At 29.6% G+C, this 14,961-nt stretch overlaps 1 protein-coding gene across 1 annotated transcript in view; it reads right to left on the reverse strand.

Annotated features, from left to right (window-relative positions):
• The window catches only part of LOC125073019 (ABC transporter G family member 23), an 82,526-nt gene extending 67,765 nt beyond the window's left edge, over nucleotides 1-14,761 (reverse strand). Inside the window, exon 1 of the mRNA XM_047683685.1 lies at nucleotides 14,637-14,761. The gene's annotated coding sequence lies outside the window, so the exon portion shown is untranslated. The remainder of the gene's footprint in view (nucleotides 1-14,636) is intronic.
• Between the last annotated feature and the right edge of the window lie 200 nt (nucleotides 14,762-14,961).

Consider the following 14,961-nt stretch of genomic DNA (forward strand, 5'->3'; position numbering starts at 1 on the left):
TACAACAAAATGTGCTATTTGCATTCACCGCATAAAAACTAACATTAATTTATATAACATTTTATTTATCTAATATTCATCGCACAATACAAAATTGTACAATTCTGTATAAAAGGCAGGCTTAAGCTAAAAGCTTTCTCAACTAAGCAGTCTTAGCAAATGTAGCAAAGAACGGAAATAAATGATTTTATAAAGAAATGTTTAGTCTTACTAACATAAAAAAAATATATAAATACTACATATGTCGTCCGCGGCTTCGATGGCATTTAAGGGGTTTGAAAAGTCCGTATCCATCAAGCTTGCTTGGTACCAAATTTTATCAAATTTGGCTCAGTACTTTACGTCTGGATCTAGTCGTAGGATTAAAAAAATACAGCCCAATTTTTGAGAATGGTTAAGCTATTTAATGCTACGTTCTACGTTGCAGAGCGCGTAAAGCGGGTGAACCCAGATCAACTAGTCAGTAGAAAAAATGTAACATCTATGTATGTATTCTCAAGGTTGATGATGGTTACGTTAGAAATTATTTAAATTTCTATGAGCAGTGATGACTACCTACGATCAGGCGACCCATTTACTCGTCCGCCTATTATTAACATATAAAATTTTACGTCGATAATTTGTAATATATTTTCGTTTATCGAATACTTAAAATCTACTTACTCAGTGGGTCATTACGAAACGCTTACAACCTATTGGAGTCAGAATCTGACGTGTTTCCTGGGGTTACATTCGCAATAACCGGTGACAAAATGTTAAACAATCTTTTGAAATATTAACATCATATTTCTTTTAAAATTATTGCTCAAGCGTTAAATACTCATTAGTTACTCTTTTCGAACCGTTAAAACTCAAAGATATGCCAATTAAATACAATTATTTATAATATATCATGACTGAAAATCAACATAGTCCAAGACGCAGGCAAATACTTGTACCAAATATATAAGATACACATACGAACGAGATTCACGTTTGCGGTATTACACAACGAATGCTAAGTCATTCATAATTATTACAACAATCTCATTATTCTTGCGAACCGAAAATAAATTTAAAACTGGTTTTGTACACATATATAATTATACATGTACGTATGTTGATATGGTAGCTTTTGTGTTATTTGAATAATAAAGAAACACAGCGGCACGTGGCGTAGTAATGTTCGCGTGTTTACGCCAATAGTCCAAACACTACTGTCTATATATATATTTATTTATTTATTTATATATAAATATCTTCTTTACGTGTGTATGTAACTGAACTCCTGATAAATTTCACCTGCACGAAGCCGGGACCAGCAGCTAGTACAGTTACATATATTTGCTTTATTTTTATGACACACGCGTATAGCAAATACGTATATATAAAGTTTTTTTTTTTTTTTATGCTATAGATGAAAAACAAGCTGGGGGCTCATCTGATGGAAAGCAACTACCATCGCCTATCTGCAACACCGTAGGGCTTGAAGGTACGATGCGAGCCTTTAAGAAATTCGGTTCGGAAAAACCGCTGTCGAAAGCAGATTCCACGGAGTGTGCGACTTGCGAGACAAAAATTGCCTTGAAAATCGCTCTGTTATGGATTTACTTAAGAGTCCAATACGGCAAAAATTTGCATTATCCATTTACACAGTTCGCTCAATTGTATTGTATAGATCTGTTTACTCACGAAGGCGCTCGCCGCCACGGCAAATTATCCATGTGCATGAACAAATATAATGTAATTTGTTTATTTTTTTGAACCGAGATGGCCCAGTGGTTTGAACACGTGCATCTTATCCGATGATTATGAGTTCAAACCCAGGCAAGCACCACTGAATTTTCATGTGCTTAATTTGTCTTTATAATTCATCTCGTGCTCGGCGGTGAAGGAAATCGTGAGGAAACCTACATGTGTCTAATTTCAACGAAATTCTGCCAGCCATCTCATTGTCATCTTACTCACACTGAGTTAGTTACCTGACAAAGCACGAGCGTCATTCGCTTACGGACGTTGATAAAAAAAAATATTGTGTGTGAATAATCTATACTGTTCTTAAATATATTTATTGTTTTGTGAATATACATACATTTTAGGATCTTTGAGTCAATGTTGTTTAGGGGGTGATATTTAAACATTGTCTTTCTCTTTCGAATGTCAATTTATCGATGATAGACAGAGATAAATCGATGTTTACCACTCACCGCTAAACAACGTTAATAAGTAAGGCTGTAATTGGGGTGTTTTTTTTTAATAATCTCACGGTAGCATGCACAAGCGATCCTGTGACGTGCCCTGAAGAGATGAAGTGGATACTGGTTTACGGTGGGAATTCCAGTGCAATCAGCACCGGTGAGTCCCACACACACAATACCTCCCCTTCATGTGGAGTATACGCCTAATTGCATGTTTTCAGGTTAACGAAAAAAATACCTATATATGTTGATTTACTTGTATATCATGAGCTTGTCACAACTGGAAATGAAATGCTATTCGTACTATATGTTTGATATTCAATTATATTCGCAGGCTTTGACACAGACTAAGGAGCATTTTTCCATTTATATTTAAATTAATAAAATATGTAATTTACGTAGGCTTTTACAAACACTTCCCCAACACTTTATTTACAGATCTTGACAGTTCTACGTGAAGCTACTACCAATTATGATTGTGAATTCTTAAAGATTCGGCATAAAAATATAAACTCATTTGGATTAACTTTTTAAAAAAACTTCTATATCTATTAATGTTCTTTTTTTAAATAATAAATATTTGTATCTATGAATTGAATAACTGTAGGATTTAAATGGTCGCATTTGAATAAATCGCAGATTGTACATAAAATGCATACAGTTATTTGTTTTTTTTTTTTTATATTTATAATATTCTTGCCATATAAATAAAATTAAATTGAATTTACGAGTGCGATTAAAATTTAAAAGACAACCCTTTTAACACTTTTGCAAGAAAGAATATAATTCTAATAAAAAACCTTGTTGTGAGAATCAAATTAAAATAAAATCACCCTTCCAATTATTTAGATATATTTTTTATATAATATATTTATACGAACTGACTAAATAGGACAACTAAAATTAGTCCCATAAAAAATCAATATACAAAATTAAAATAAATAATTCCGGACGAAAACGATGCCTCCGTTATCTATTAAAAAAAAGACAAATGACGTTGAAATACAGCGTCATTTGACGTAGCGGAATAAAACAACGAAAGCCTTATTACGGAATTCCCCTTTTAATTATGCTTGTCATTTAATAATATACCTTATTACAATCACATTACGAACTATTTTATAACGACCGGTGACGGTAATTTTATGGCCGTCATAAATAATCGTGTTTTTGCGGGATTTTAATAACAAGACTACTTACATATAGATCACTGATCTAAATAGACACTTAACTAATTTTGAATGAACACATAAAAAATATATATATATAAGATACCGGGAAATGTAACCAATTTACCATTTACGAAATTTAAAAAGTTTATTAAGACTAAATTAATAAATAAGTCTTATTATTAATTAAAAGAGTACTTTTTAGAGAAACACGCCTGGATTAAGGCTCGGGTTCCATCACAGGACACTAATTATTGTAAAAAATCAGCATTGTAAATCTGTTTATTTGAAAAGAGCAACTATGCGAGTGTCTTACCGTTTCTTCTCGCTGGAGGGTGCTTTCCGAAACAGTGGTAGTATTTTAATATTGACGATTCAAAATCGCTTCTTTGTGAAGTTTACTAAAATAAAATTGATTTGATTTGAAAAAATGTAGTATGCTACTTTGCTGGTCATCACTGTTAATACTTTTTAGGGCCAAATTCTTTAGGAACCTATTCCAAGGACAACAAAATAAAGCCATGTTATAAATAGGTCAGACATAAGCTACAGTGTTAATGAGTTTTATATATTTTCTATGTAAAGGGACATGCTCTCTGTAGGGAGGTGCTTATCTCAGGAACTACTGTGTTGTATGAGTACTACTCATTTTTACCCTATTTAACGATGTTAAGTTACGATGAATTAATCTTTTTCTGGCAATTGACTTTTTTATAATCATATTTGTGATTTGAGACATTACGATTGAATCTTGATTTTTATTTTAAATTTGATTTAGTAAGTTTATTGTTAAAAAATAATAAAACGCAATTAAGGGTCATAAATGATGAGTTATCCGTTATCTGTCCTCCAAATTGTATTTATTAACTTCAACTATTGCATTAGTTATATCTCGTCTAGATTAAGTCAATCTGTGAATCCTCACGTGAAATAAATAAATAGCATGGCCGCTGTTTTTTAAAAAGATTTCTGTCAGGGAGAATGGTCGTATCTATTAGTAACGTCACGGAATCAATTAGTTTAGTTTTATATAATCATAAATTGTTTGTATATATGTTGGTATCTTTGAAAGAAACGGTGACAATAATTGTATAGATACGATACGAAGAGGTAGAAGGTAGAAGTTAAACCAATGACAATTAGATTCCGATTTTGCAAAGTTAATACATCCTAGCTGGGGCTCGGTAGGCGGTTTTCGTATTTCAATAATAAGATTCTGACGAAACAGTTAAGATTAACTTGTCCTATCAAAATTAAAGCTCATGTCAAACAAACATTGATAAATAGATTATATATTAAAGATAAAAAAGCATAGACTTAGTATTTGTTGATTTCTAGACACAATATATAAAATAATAATTGTACTTTACTGACATACTATGTAATTAAATTGAGTTTCATGCCGGTTCTTCTCGTTAGAATCTACTTTCCGAAACGGTGGCAAATTTACATTAATTCAACACTGTATCATGACGATACAACAGTACTTATAAGAGCCTAATCGAATTAATAATATTTATTCAATAATTATACTTTTCATAAATATTTTAATTTTTCTGTAGATCTAACTTTAAAATAATGAAATGGTTTTTAAAACAACACTAAGTTTAGTTTGAACGCTCGCGGTACGGTGTGTTATACAATATATAGACCGGTTCGTTTTGCAATGTTACCAACCTTCTGATTTCGGCATCGAAAAAAAATCAAAAGCGAACCGACCGAGCGAAAATGTTGTTGACTCAGTGCTAACGTAACAAACAAGTGTTTATAAACCGTTCAAATAATAAATTATGGGAAGAAATATTAATCTATATATAAAAATAAAACGTTTGGTTTAAGGGGACTACATGAGCTAAATGCAAGTTTTATAATGCAAAAAAGTATATGATCCAATGCAGTAAACCAAATGAAAAAAATATATGATAATCTTCAGGATACATGCTAAGTATTTGTTATTTTGAAAACATGATGTAATTAATTTGGTACGATAGAAAAAAATCACAAAGTTACCTCTAAAAAGATCTTTTAATCAATAATAACTATACTTATATACGTTCCACAATTCTGGTTTTTTGTCAGATTATTCTACAAGCAATATACTATTTAACCTCGGTTTCACTTTTTTAGTAAAATCAATAGATTTTTTTTAAATCCGATATTCTTATTTTCGAACAAAATGTGTACGCATGTGTGCGTAAACGCCGTGTACAGACAATGCCGGCCGAGGCCTGATGCTATACAGACGTGTCGATCTTTTCGCCGCATCATTCATTACGTTACGAGATATTTTTTTGTAATTTTAATTGTAAATTCATTGTTTCATGTTTTCTTATAATAAATTTTATTCTATCTTGTAAATAAATATATTAAGTTAAAATAGTGTAGTAGTAATTAGGCATTTGATTTTTAATAATATTTTTTGTTATAAATTTTAATTGTGTAAATATGGGAAATAAAGTGAAACGCGTGAGGAAAACTAAAAAACGTTTATATAAATCAAGCGCCGAACATACATATGAACGATATTAAAAGGTAAGAGTATTTAATTAGTAAACATATTTTTTTTTTTATAAATTTTGAATATTGAAAACATCTATTAGAAAAATGTGCAATCAGTTCGCATATAATCAGATTTTTCGAGCAATTCTTAATAATTACGGTAGAGTATTTGGTCAAAGGAAGGAAAACATCAATTGACTTTCATGGGGATCAAGTGACTACATTCGATCCCCATGAACTCGAAGCATTTTGTTTTCATTATAACTACTATGACATATTAAGATACATATTTTTTAAAGACATAATTTTATAATTAATAAAAATGTAATTACTAACATATATTTATTTTTTACAGAATAAAGAAAGTCGAAAACTATAACACGGAAGCTATTTATATTGCGTAAGAGTTTAATTTTATCGATTGTTTATAATAAGAATTAAAGTTATGTATGAACTAATTTTAATAATAATAAAAAAAAGTAAAGTCGTAACAAAAAAAATTTAATTGTTGTGAACCAGAGAACTAGAATATTTAGAAGTGTCATTTGTACGTAATTCATAAATTTAAATTTTTTTGTAACGTCCGCCATATTGGATTGAATATAGCAGCAATTCATGAATCGTGCATTGTCATCGAGATTAAATATGTGTGCCAACTTTTAGCTGAAAGTGGGTGTAATATTTATTCCAAGATTCCAGGACATATGTAATAACATTAATACATACAAGTGAAATTAAATAAAAATTTTTAAAAAAAAATTAACACTAAATGTTTTTTTTTTGTAGTACTAAATATAAATAAAAATATTTTAAGTTTAATTAAATCAGTTTTATTTTTTAATCATTTTCGAATAACAGTCAAAAGCAATACAAATAATTCTAATATCCTATCTATTTTTATGAGATTTATGATTAACCTTTCATTCAATGATTCAACCAAACCGAATTGACAACTTTTTTTTTAGTAAATATTTAGTTTTTTTTTTTTTTAATTTAATATATATTTTTTCTTTATGAACCAATATTAATAAAACGAACAAATACTACGCTATATGTTACCCCACGGTCACTACACTACAGATTTCGAACACTTACGATTTTATTATATAAATAGATCATTAAACTTTTATAAAATGTTAAAAATTGGTATGTTTCAATATTTAGTATAAGAACTAATTGTGGTATAATAATATAAATAATAGAAAAAAAAGGTTAAAACTAACTGTCTATTTTATTGTATACAAAATATAAATAAAAATATTGTAAGTTTAATTGAATCAGTTTTATTTCATAATCATTTGTTAACTAACATCGAAAGAAATAAAAATAATTCTGTTGTCCTATCTATTTTTTATGAGATTTATGATTGATCTTACGTCGCTCGGTTTGGCGCCATCTATTAGAATATTTGGGCGTAATCTCGTTACCTCGCTTAACCCTTAGTACACGGGCTTGCCGTTTTTGTCGATTTTGTAAGTGTGTGCGTGCGATTCTCAAGGGCACTTAGCTCTTGTAGTCCTCTTAAGTGCCAACTGAAAATGTTACTAAACAAATATACATAAAACTTATACAAGAAAATGTCGCGAGTTTCGAGCAAAATATTATAAAATAAGTAATCGCTTTAAATTTTGAACATTTGTCTGTTATGCGCGAAGTTAATGTACTTATTTACTGAATCAAGACTTTAATTTAATTTTATCTTGGTTTTGAATATGCATGTGAAGATATCAAACATAACGCCGATATCTTATAATATTGAATCACATTTTATTATTATTTTTTATTAATTGTGGTAGAAATAAATTTTAATTCGTTGAAAATATTCCACTCGTGAGGGTAGACTAAGGATTAAATTGCAGATCCCGCACTTCTTGCTATAACCGGTTTTATCCGGTTTGAATTTTTGGTTAACCTTGAATTGGCAGGTAAGAAGAAACTGATTAGATACTTTTGTAAGTATACTGGCCTAACACAATTCTTATTATTGTGAAATAAAATGCAAGCGACGGCAAAGACAGATTTTTTAGTTCCATATGTTCCTTTTTAACAGAATCAGATGAAAAATTATATTTATAACGCAAATTACATTACTCACTGAGTTTAATAACAAAATTAAATTAAAAAAATATTCAAGTAGGCTCTTTAATTGAATAATAGAATATTTATAAGATTAAATTGAATATAATGTTCGGTTTGCGTTAGTTTATTCCAATCGTAGAAATAGTTCAGCTAGGATCTTGATTAATATATCATTATTTATAATACAACACTATTGCACTTAAGTACTTATATCCACTTTAATTTTACTTCCAAATTTACGATAACAGTTTCGTCGAAATTCAAAACGCCAAGTGATGGCAAATCCATAATGTATATCACGGATGAATCAAGTTCTCGATCAATGATATTGCGTCAATTTGATGTCGAATGTGGTTTTTTTACCAGTATCCAATAGTCTGTTCCAACAAGAATACTACTGTCTTGTTGGAACAGACTATAAATTTAAAATATAGTGGCAAATCAAACGCTGTTATAAAATGATGCGTTATTTATAATATGTATAATCAAAACAATTTGAATGTAATGTTCAATTTATTTTATGCATTGAATAGTTTAACACTAATCAAGCATTGGTTAATTTATAGCGTTTGAAAACAAAAAAAATATAACACGCTTAAAAAAAATACTAAGTTATTTTTTATTCAATTTGTAACAGTGGGAAATAATTGTAAGGTCATCTAAGTTATGGCGAGTTAGTATAAATTTTATCACTCGATGATATTATTAATTGCATGTTATTACTACGGACAAAGGTGAATTCAGAATCTTGTTAATGACGAGACGGATCAGTGAATAGAAGATGGGGATCTTAACTCCAAGATCATCAATTAAAATCCGAAATTAAAATCGTTTATTCAAAGAACTACATTTATATTATTCTAAGCTATGTGTGATTGTGTATTTATTTTTAATTTAAGATTGCAATCCGATAAATTTATAATAGATAAAAATATGTACTAAGTTAATTTGATAGATTTGTAGAGACAAGTTTTTTTATAGCGACTAATTTCAAAATATTTCATGATTGACAAAAATAAATCGTGCACCGAATTTTAATAACCTGTTAGGGTTTTGTGCAAACAAATTTCAGTAATTACCACCCACTCCTTCCATATTCTACCGCCAAACAACAATACTCATGGTTATGGTGTGTCGATTTGATGGGTTTGTGAGCCAGTGTAATTTTAGACACTAAGGGCATCATATTTAGTTTCCAAAGTTGGCGCATAGGTATTGTAAGGAATTGTAGTATTTGTTACAGCGGCGATCTCTACGGGCTAATGTGACCATTATAAAAAAAATCATTTTGATTGATACCAAAATGCTCAATTACAGCTAAATAGTTGAAGGAAACTGGTTTAGTTTCAGCAGAAATATGCCTCAAACATTTATAATTGAAGTTTAATATTTTTTTTTATAAAGTAGATTCACATTTTTCGATAACGTTTTATCTGCTTTTAAAACTCTTAATTAACCGAGTATGATTGGAGCTCCGTCATATTAAAAAGAACATTTAATCTAATTGATATTTACAAATTTTAAAGTTATTATGCGCATTGACAATAAAATTTGAGCGTGGAACGAATTTGTTTTCAAAAAATTACAACTCGAAGTTACTTGTGAACGAGAAGTAAACATTTACTATTACGTAAGTTCACTCGTCAAAGTTATTATATGTATGGACTAATACGGATAGTAAGTTATAATAATAATAATAATAATAATAATAATAACTTTATTAATCAACCAAAATTTACAAAAGAAACAATGTGGCTCTGGCTCCCGAACTAGTGAAACTGTGTTTCAGGAGTCAGTTCCTTCCCAAAATAATATACATTCAGTTGTCTACAATGTTAGGTGTTTTACAAATTGTATCTTACATGACAGCAGTGTATCATACTAATAACAAAAAAATTATGTATATATATACATATAATAATAAAATAAACAATACAGTATGAAAAAGAAGAAAAAAAAAAAAATTAAATTAAACACATTTTGGTCACAAAATTAACTTACTTTACATCTTAATGTATATAAAGTAATGTAGCGTGTGTGTTGTGTGTGTGTGTGTGTGTGTGTGCGTGTGTGTGTGTGTGTGTGTATATGTGTGTGTGTTTTGTATTAATGTATAATTGCCCAAATCACAATCTATTTCTTTATATATAATAGATTTTCTGTATCTTCGTAGGTTAAGTTACTAAGCCAATTGTATAATGTTTGTTTTAATTTAAAGTGTGATAGAATGCTCGAATTATGTAAAACATTAAATTTGTTGTATAATCTGGGTGCAATTGATTCATATTGTCTTTGTGCAAAAACGCTTTTTGTTTTAGGGAGTGGTAAATAGTTCAATCTTTTAACAACTTTAGGTGTGGTTGCAATTGTTTTATGATATCTTTGGATACATTTAAATATAAATAGTTGTCTAACTGATAAGACATTGGCTTTCTGCAGTACTTCACGAGTAGGGTGTCGATTAGGAAGTGACATGGAGACTTTTAGGAGTGCTCGTTGAGCACATTCTAGTTATGTACTTTATAGTCAACTCGTACTACAAAAAAAAAAAAATTCAACGCGCTTACTTATGTATGCGTACTTTTTTCTATTGTAAAACTTATATCTGTAATATTTATACGTTTATCGTAAATTTTACTTGGTGGTAGGGCTTTGTGCACGCCCGTCTGGGTAGGTACCACCCACTCATAAGATAATCTACCGCCAAACAACAGTACTCAGTATTGTTGTGTTAAGTAGCAAGTCAATAGTAGCGTCTGAAATACATATCATAGACAGGTCTACTATGTGAAAGCAAAACTGGTCCTGTCTTTAAGATAGAATTGTATGGACCACATGGTAAAATAGTAGTGGTAGTGGTAGTAGACACGATAAATATTCTTCTTCTTCTCTTTTCTTCCAAGGACCAATGGGTTGCACCGAGACAACCTTCCATCGCATCTCGTATTACCATTATGTATAGTTTATTACATGTATGTATGCGTGCGGCCGTGTTAGGAGAACTTGGCCTTCGCACTGCCGTACCTTGCTAAGGTAAATAAGCATTAGTGTTATGTAAATATTTTTCTAGCAACCCTCGACTTTGCACTTTATTCCATTGAATAGATCTATGTTACAAACTTTGTCTGTCTGTTCTAATGATAGAAACCATTTAATTTACTATTAAATTTGTAATTGGTTAGCGTACTAACAATTGAATCATCTTGGTAAGTACTGCTTTAAGATATTGGGACTGTAGGAAATATTAATCATTCCTAACTTCGCCATTTTGACAATAACCTAAGAGTACTACCTTAGGTTAGTGCCGCTTGTACCTGTAGTAACACTATCTGATAAGTCTGAGTAATAAATTACAATAAAAATTGTAACTTTTCAACAGATACTAATTTTTATAGTAATTATGGCGTGATTTGAAGGACGTATAAATAATAAAAGTTACATTAATTACTTATGTATATTTATTATATTACAAGCATTTTTTTGTTGCAAGGTTTTTGTAATGGTTACAAATGTTATGTTTGATTAAAAAGTATTCGTGAGAATAAAGCGAACGCTCAACGATTCTAAATAAAAAAATAATCTTATTTTTTTATTTAGATTCGTTCTTAGAATCGTACTTATTAAAATTCAAGTTTATTATTTGTTTTTAAATATAAGGAAATAAATAACACAAATTGCATATTACTTAGTTTCTTATAATTAATCTTATATTTAATTATATATAATCAAGCTCTTAAAGCAAAAAAAAGCACTAGATAAAATACCAACGTTATCTAATGGGATTTTTTTAATTATTACGTAATAAAATTTTCGTTACCGCTTTGTAATCTAGCTATCCGTCCCGGCTTCGCTCGGGTATCGCATCGTAATACATAATAAAAGTCTATTGGCTTATGCGCACGCCAGTAATAGGCTTGTTTCCACTAATCATAAATCGGATGGCTTTGAGTTTCTAATGATAAATCATGATAATTAGTAAATAAAAGAACAACTTTTCTACAAAAATAATAAAAGATTAATTATATTTTTGGAAAATAAAATCGACAAAATGAGGCATTTAATCACGTGACATTAAACACCAATCAGAGTCGCGTGACGTCACACCTCGCGAAACAAGCGCGGAACGCTACGTTGTTGCTATCAATTATCATTATGGCAGATAAACTGGGGGTACTACTTGGTTCTGGATCTTTCAAACACTGCGATTATTGACAAAATTTGTTTTTTCAACATATATCTTCTTGGCATTCGAACTTCGTTGGTATACAACCTGGTTTCATACGCACTTGTGTCTTTACCCATAATATGATACTCTGTATAATTAGTCATATCATTTGGCAACTAAAAAAGTAAAAAGAGTTTGAATTATTACATTTTATAAAACAAAATAATATTTTAACTCAAACAAATCATAAAATCCTATTCTAGTCCTAACATTTTATAGGTTATGTGTGATATATTATATTTGCTAAATTCATTTCTTTTACTATACATTTATAAATAGATATATCAAGTTGTATTTAATACTTACATCGAAATGATCTTCACAGAAATAAATTGTGGAATTAGTTGACAAAATAAGAGCATCTTGCCTCCATGCCATTTAACCACTTTATTCGTATTTATTTATTGTTTGGTACGTATATGAATAATTTGTCTGGCGTTTTTATCGTTGTACTTTCACATTGGGGCACCATACAGTATTTATAATACGAGGAATTCATTATTTATTAAAAAACACAATTGACTGTCATACACAAACACGGCTGTTTCGCGAGGTGTGACGTCATTCAAGACGCCATGACAATCTTGGCCTTTTTCGCGGTCAATTTCAAGTTCATTTCTAAAAACTCAAAATACTAACATAAAAAACCTATTTTTCTTAAAATAGTATATTTTTGGGGTGAAATAGATGCTAAGCTATAGTTTTAAACTAATTTCCAAATTTTGTCAACTAGCCTATTCCCAGACGGAATGACTTTCCGGCATCTTCAATAATAATCGTCATACCTCAGTCAATATACACAAAACTCTAATGTCAATACAGCTAAATCTCCCTCGTGAATCACTTCGTGCATTCGTGAATAATGTTGGAAAATTTGTTCAGTAGTTCTCGAGTTTATTGCGTACAGACAAACAGACGCGGCGAGGATTACGTTCTATAATATGTAGTGATATTGGATGTATGCATAGATATGTATGCATAATAAAAAAATAAAAAATAAATTACTTAAGGTCCTGTTATTAAAGGTATGTAAAATAATGTTACCTGCCATTAAACAATTCCCGTATGTTGAAAAACAATTCTCTAATAATAATCTTAAATTATAACATTTCACTACTTGAGTTGATAATATATTCGCAATAAATGTCACATAGGACTATATAAGACGAGGAATTAAAGTGATCGATAACGATTTTACATAAACATTGTTAAATAAATTGTAAACAAGTGATTTAAAATCAAGTTAGTAAATTGTTATAACAATTATTCATATTATAAGTCATACATATATACATAATCTTAAATTTATAATAATTGACCGTAACAAATAGATAATATATCGTCGCGGATTTTCATACGGGTCTTTTTAAGTTTTTTATTCCACACTCGTGTTAACGTTAATGCAGCGTTCGCAAGGAACACATTCACTCGATCGTTTTTTGTTGCAAAATTGGTCACCACGAAAACCATTTTTACTTTAACGGGATATTAATAAGCCATGACAAACCTGAAACTTCATTCCAAATATTAGTGAAATCATTTTTGATTACGTCGTTTCAAAGATTACTACCAAACTCATATGTAACTTTATCTTTCTCTTTACGATATAGATTATATTTATTAATATAGTATAATTCTCCGTTTACGTGCTAAAAGTTTCAAAGAATATTTTTTTAATAAAAGGTGGAAGATATTTGGACCTTTGTCAAATCATTAAAAAATTAAATACGCAAAAAGGCATACGTCATACGAAACAACCAATATCTATTCATCGTTTTATCCTAATTACTAAAAGTAAGTGTTATTGTTTATATCATACTGGACACAATGAGTCGTCCGACGATGACAGGAAATTTTCGTGTCGATGCACAAATTTTCGATCCAAACAAATGATGCTATTAGGCCATTAATGTAATGATTATTTAATTACTTTGTAGTAATTTAAAAATACTATTAGTCCCTTATGTACTTGACTAATCTACGAATTCATAAATATCTTATAATATTTTTTAACACGGATATGAGTTTTTATTTATTTAATTTATTTTAAAATAAAATATATTGCATTGTGACTATATTCACGTCTATCAACAATTATTAACGTAGAATTTAATTTAATTTTTTAAACTTTAAGAAAGTATTATTTTAATTCAAAAGAAATAACTAAGTGATCGGCCTTTTTTAATTCATTTAATCTTAAAAAAATCGTTAATTAATAGTTAATTTTGAATTAGAATAATATTTAAGAATTGTTTTATTTTTATGTCTTTGCTTACAAGGAACTGTGATGAGTACTGATGAAGGTCTATTCGACCTCAGCACAGTTACATTTCTCAATGCTAATTTTATAAGTAATTATATTAATTAACTTCTCAAAAGTTATGGTAATCACCTTGAACATTCTAGAAGTTAAATCTTTGAAAAACTATACTAAAACCACAAAGATAATATTACACTGTTTTGAAAATAAAACAAAAAATATCTTACCGTTTTATTATTTTAACACAATCCACTAGAATTCCATAAACAATTTTTTATTAAACAAAATGGCACAATCACAAAACGCGCGAATTTCTTAAAAAAATGGCTGACTGGCGCGCGCACGACGCACGTTCGATTAACACTGAACTTGAGTCTTGCCGCTTGCGCAGCGTCTTGCGGTTAAACATGGTTGCCTTCATGCCTTATGCGGCAAAATAAACCTTGAAACCATAATAGTAGATGTGATTTTACATTGCAATTTTTATAATTGATCAATCAGTAATAAGCAGCCGATGAATTTGCTTCATTTCACGGATTTTCCAACAATTCG

This window comes from Vanessa atalanta, chromosome 23 (genome assembly GCF_905147765.1).
Source record: "Vanessa atalanta chromosome 23, ilVanAtal1.2, whole genome shotgun sequence".
Taxonomy (NCBI): Eukaryota; Metazoa; Arthropoda; class Insecta; order Lepidoptera; family Nymphalidae; genus Vanessa; species Vanessa atalanta.